General features: G+C 33.6%; 1 protein-coding gene across 1 annotated transcript in view; it reads right to left on the bottom strand.

Moving 5' to 3' along the window:
• Positions 1-925: 925 nt before the first annotated feature.
• The window catches only part of CD2 (CD2 molecule), a 43,668-nt gene continuing 38,108 nt past the window's right edge, over positions 926-6,485 (bottom strand). The window contains exon 6 of the mRNA XM_039359763.1: positions 926-1,999. The gene's annotated coding sequence lies outside the window, so the exon portion shown is untranslated. The remainder of the gene's footprint in view (positions 2,000-6,485) is intronic.

Raw genomic sequence — 6,485 nt, 5'->3', positions numbered from 1 at the left:
AAAAATGCAGGCTGTCATATTATATTTTTTGCATTTAGAAAAAGAGTAGACCAACCCCACCCTTCATTTCCCTATTACAGAAAAAAGTAAAGCAGCTAACAAAATCCTTTTGCAATATTGTTTTTCTCAAAGATGGTACTATGAGCCTAATGCTCACCTTATTATATACTATACCTCTCCATAAACCCAGTTTTCTGAAAAGACATATTCCACAGTTAATGAAACTAGGCATTGTACATGAGAGCCAGCAGTTCATTTTGCCACTACTGTCATATTCTACCATCAAAATGACATTTAATATGCATGTAATTTTGTCAAATGTTTACTGCCACTAACTTTGATGAAACAAAAACAGAGAGCAATAATTTTTAGGCTGCAATATAGAGGGAAAATGTGAAAAATTACATTATTGTTGGTATGAACTGATTTAAAAGTCTACATAAACCCATTCATTCATTCATTCTTTCATTTATTTCTCAAGATCAATAGAAGTCAGGTAAGCAATGACTGTTTTATGGATAAAAAAGAATTCTACCAATGCAAAATTAAAAAATATTGACAAACAAACATTGTATTTTTTCAACAAACTATAATTAAATAAACTATGACATGTATGTGAATGCATAGAGATATGATATAATCATACAGTTGTGACGTTTCAAACCTAGATCTTTTTGGTATCAGCCTAATATAACATCAGTCTACCACATTTATCTTTAAAACAATTTAATTAGCCAATGTCCATTTAACTAATGTATGTGAATAGGACTGTGTGAGAGGTCCGTGGAAAATATATTATTAAGCCTCTGATACACATTCCATCTTTGCAGTGCTTTTTTTGTAAAAAAAAAAAAAAAAAAAAAAAAGTGCCAGAACTCACACACGTCATACAACCCGCCTTGCCTACCCTACAAGGTTCCATCCCAAAAAGGTGTCGGAATTCCATTCTGGGCAGTCTATGACAAAAAAAGCCCTGCATCTTTGTGAGAAACTGTATAGCCATTGGTGTGCATAGGTATGGAACCTCTGTAATACATACCTGATGCCTCTGACCCAGAGGCAAAGAAACCAAGAGTGATATTTTCCATTATTGGATGTTGAGTCTGGCAAAAACATGACCTGACTTTAGCTGATTTTGAAAAATTAAGCAACATTGGATCTGGTTAGCACTTGGAAAGGTAACCACTAGATAATAAATACATGTAGCCTACATTAGGATGTTGAAAAAAATAATCTCGGATCAGCGGCTCCCAACCTTTTTGGCACCAGGGACTGATTTCCTGGAAAACAATTTTTCCATGGACTGGTGTGTGGGGGGGGTGATTTTAGTTTTGCTCATTTGCCCATTGCTCACCTCCAGCTGTGCAGCTTGGTTCCTAACAGGGCCATGGACCAGAACTGGGTCTGTGGTTCAGGGAATGGGGATCTCTACCTTAGATAAAAGCACTAGCTATTCATTCTAATACTGTTGTCAAGAAAATTGTATAACTGTATCCACAAAGTAATCAGGAGCCAAGTTTAAGTTCAAAAAGACTTTACCCAAATATAACATTCCTAAATGATGGAAGGCAAATGCCTTTTCAGACACCAAAGTAAGGGCTGCACCCATTTTACAGCCTATGATATTTTATTTATGGGTTCACTCTTTGATGAACAGATCTTGAGGGACTGATAACCTCCATCCATATATATGCTTTTAGTTATTGCCCTGAAAGTAGTTAGGAGTCTTAGAATAGAATGGTTTTGAGTTGACCTTTGACAAGGGAGAAGTCAATTGTGAAATGCAAACAAAGGAAGCCGTTAGAACTTCAATCTGCTATATTTGCTAATGGCTTGAGGGTATTTCACAAGCCACAAAAGTGGTCTATTTCTAGTTTCAAATATGTGGTCATTTTTTCATTGTCTGGAAGTTCTATCCTTCAAAAAAAATCGGAGATGTAAATCTTGACATGTGATCACTCTTGTAGACACATCGACAATTCCTCCAAGATAATCATTCCTAAAATGAAAACATACGCATATACTTCAGAAAATGTCTTAGGTTGCATAACCAAAAAACCAAGAACTTTATAAGCCCTGATCCTTCTAAAAATTATTTTTTATATTTATTAGCATTTTCCAGAATGGAAATACAGTATACATCTATATGAGTTGAAGAAGATATTTTCATAATTTAAAAGTGTATGTTGTTTGATTCAGATGTAGAACTTTTATGAACATTATTATTTATTATTTTGTATGTTTTTATATTTATAGGTATATGGTCATCTATTTAATATACAATTCTAAATTAGATTAAATTAAACTAAAAGCAATTTAAATGCCCCAATTTGCCAGAGAAACTCAACAGATATATCAACAGAATATCAAGATGGGCTCATCACACAGCATGGCTAAGCACCCAGGGAAATTATAATATTGTCTATAACTACTAGACAACCCATGCCCAATGGGTTATCACTTTAGAGATATTTCCTTGCCTAATCAAAGAAACAGAATGACCACAAATGGGCCAAAAAATCACTTGGAGCAGGAGTGACTTCTGATTTCCTGCCAGTTTCCCCATTTACTTTCCTTCCTTCCTCCCTCCCTCCCCCCCCTCCCTCCCTTTTCTCCATTCTTTCATCCCCCTTCCATCCTTCCCTGCTTCCATCTTGTTACTGGGCTGAGGGAGCAAGTGGTACCCAAGAATGCAGGTCAGGAATGATACATAAGGTGGAGGTTGGGGATTGCATGAGGGTGAATGGTGCAAGTCAAGAAGAATGTATGGGGGGTGTTAGGGGTGTCTATGAAAGATGCCACATTGTTTGGGAATGGTGCAGTGGGTGGTGTCATAGGTTGGGAAGGGTGCTTGGAAATGTGCAAGAGATGATGTGCAAGTCAGGGATGATGTGTAGGAAACAACACAGGTCAGAAAAGATGTGTGAAGTATGCAACTTCAATGAAAAAAAAAAAATCCAGGAGAAATAAGTAGGCATTGTTGGTAAAGTAATCCTTTGTTTCTAAGATATATTGTACATCAATATTTTAGTGCTTAGACGTTTCATTTATTTTAATATGTACATTCAAGACTACTTAATGGTGTCTAATATATATTGTCTACTGTGTATTCTCTCCGTGAAGGCTTTGTGATTATGCATCTTAAAAAACAAACCAATCCCATTTTATGGTCCATTCAGAGTTTCATTCTTCTTCTATGTATTTTCTACACTGTAGATTCTCTTGAAAGCTTCTTTGTAATTTTTACAGAGTTATGTCTTTAGCACTCATCGTCTTTCATTTTAAGTTAGAAAGAAAATTTTACATGTTTCTTATTTTTTTTAATAAAGAATAGTATTATTTTTTTATCATGTAAAATTAATCTATTTCTCAAAGGAAGAGGATTGATTTCTCTACTGTAGTTGTCTCCTAGTGCTACAAACCCAGGAGTGGCTCTATTGAATTTATTTCATTTGTATTTTCCCCCCTTTGTTTATGCCAGTGAAATGTACAAGTTATGGGATACCTAATTGTCTCCGTTGCAGAGATCGGAGTGAAGAATAACAGATACAAGTTTTCTACTGTCAGATAGATTGTGGCAATCAGAACTACCACACAATTATACCAATGCAAGAGAGCAGAGCCTGGAGATGTACACCCAGAAGACTCCTGGGAAAGGACATTTGAGATCTCCAATCTTTTACTCCATGGACTCAGACCTTTTGCTTTTGTTTCATTTAACAGATGTTACAACAGCACACTGGGGCCCAACCATATGGCAAAGTTTTGCATCAGTCTGTCTGTGTACAAACTGGCTGAGTTCACATATCATGCTGTCAAAATCAAACAAAGCATATTATAATAGAATGATTTCTGAGTATGGATGTTATATATGAATTGATCTCTTTGTGACAAATCTGATGCTACATCATGACAGAAGTATTCAGATTGCTGTTAGTCATTGGAAGCAAAAAAGAAATTGTGGCTTTTAAAAATTAAAACCATGATAGAACACAGAGTTTAATCGATGATAATCCACATCAGGTAGCAAAAATACTATTTGTTTCACCACATGGCAACATAAAGGGATAGAATGAAACACATAAAAATGTTGCTTAATTTTATCCCAGCAAAATTAACACTGAAAATAATTTGTAAAATTAGAAGCATCATTTAGAGTACAAAATATATTTTGCTGGTGAACATTCATTTTTCATAGGTATTTTTCAAAATTATGGTGTTGCACTGATATCTTCTCTAGAGATGCCTTTATCCTCTACTAGTTCTCATTAAGACAATCATTGTAGATACCACTGAGAATCCTCAGAGGGCTACTAACTAAAACAAAATAACACAGAAAAAAGCTATTGCTGAAACACTGAGATTTACCAGTATCACTCAGAGCTTTCATGCTTGGTTGCAGAACTCTTGGCTGCTTACAATACCACATTGGTATCAATTAAGTAAGAGCTCTGTAGCTCTGTAATGACAAATATATATTTTATATAATGTACATTCAGCTATATTGTGGTTTTTCTTCTTGAAGCAAACTAGTCAACTATTTCTTAGTTACTAGCTTCAGAACGACAAGTCTGAAAATGCTCCGTAAGTCTGCCTTTAATCATCCCCATTTTTAATCATAACTTTAATTATAACTTTAGTAATATAAAGAATTTGAAATAACCAACAAAAATATAAATAAGATTTTTATTTTAGAAAGTTATAAACAGACTAAGGGCTCAGATAAAATTGGAATACTGAAACTTTTACAATAAGATTTTAGGATTATAAAGTACAAAGAGCTTCTGAATAAAATAAATTGTGTTTTGGATTTTACAAAATGCAATATAGATTAATAAATAATTTCATAATTCCAAAAACTGAACACTAAGAGAACTAAATAATTTATGTACAGGAAAGATATACATGCCTTCAAGATGGCTATGATAATAAAAATACGGAATCAGAAAATAGTAGCAACAATATATCAACAATGTCAGTAATTCTGCTTCTATGGATAGACTACTATATGCTCAAAAGAAGAACATCAGTCAGATATAGACAAATTTTGTCTGACATGTGCATCTGAAAAACCAGTGGATATGAGTTTTGGCAACCCAAAGCTTTCTCAGAGAAGGGCCCAGTTGAAGAGATTGCACAGTCCCAAATTGGATGGGGGAGGGAGGAATATGCTCAGGGTAACTTCTGTCCACTAGGTGTAAGCAAATAAAGGATTGAACTCAATTGAATTTCATTATGTCATCTCTGGGTTTGAGATTGACATATTTGGAAAAATATATTTCATTGGATCTAGAAAAGAAACTGGCTGAGATTTTAATATTTAAAAAAGAAATAGGCACACCAAGACAGTGACCTAGATAGTTTTTTCCTACTGGATTTACAAATGAAGCTTATTAAAGCCTTGAAGAACTCTGTGCAATAGGACAAGGACAAAATAAAGAGAAATCAAATTCTATGACAAAATTTGAATTTATTGAAGATTAAGACTGTTAAGGTAAAAGAAAATAATATAAAGTTGATTTATTTAATTAAGGTTAAAGCAAGATATATTGTTACTTCTGACAACCCTTTATGATCTTTTTGCTGATACCAAGACTAAAAATATGATGCTTTATGGATTTTTTTATACATAAGAAATGGGGTAGAAAAGATAATTGGTTGTAACTTTAGAGAGGGTGAAGTGTAACCAAATTTGCCTGTACTTGTGAGGAAAGGTGGAAATAACTTCTTTATATGTTTCATTTTTCTTTATTATATTCTTATTTTTTGTCTTTGTCTTTTTTCCCATTATCTTTGAACTTTTTACCCCGCTCTCTTTTCTTTTCTTTCTTTAATTTTAATTTATAGATTTTACCATTATAATTTTTAATAAAAAGTAATTTTAAAAACTGAGCAAAGTTGTGGGATGGTCCTCTCATTTTTCAATGCAAGATAGGCCTGTTAGGCAGAAGATCTCCAGAATCTTATTTGTTTTAATAGGTTTCTTCCTTTATGAATCACTGGAGGGTTCTGAAGCTTCTACTTCCCAATAATGCTTGGAGACCATGAAGTAGCAATGATGTTGGGGTCTATTGCCTTAATCAGACTTTTATTTTGAATATGCCCTGAATTGATATTCCAATTAAGGATAAATTCCTCATCCATTTCTTAAGATTTTGATTTGAATGTTGGCTGCTTCTTATAAATGGATTATCATTGTCATTTTCATCAATTCTTATAAATATGTGACTGTAAGTCAAAGAAAACAGCAGCTCTTCAGTTGGGTGCAGGACCCTGAGAATTACTCCTTATCTTCTCAAAAAGAGAAAAGGATAACAACAATAAACAAAACCATATAAGACCATCAAATGTTCATAAGATCTCATTCAAAACAACCAAAAGAAGAAAGTTGCACAAGAATGCTTTAATCTCATCATAATTCTCAAGGTTTTGTACAATTATTTTTTAAAAAAAAAAACTTATGTAGAAATTGTATCCTGCTTATT

Source organism: Crotalus tigris, unplaced genomic scaffold (assembly GCF_016545835.1).
Source record: "Crotalus tigris isolate CLP2741 ecotype Arizona unplaced genomic scaffold, ASM1654583v1 scf7180000019120.420415, whole genome shotgun sequence".
In the NCBI taxonomy this organism is placed as follows: domain Eukaryota; kingdom Metazoa; phylum Chordata; class Lepidosauria; order Squamata; family Viperidae; genus Crotalus; species Crotalus tigris.
Note: the sequence above shows the minus strand (reverse complement) of the source record. Positions and strands in the feature narration are given on the sequence as shown.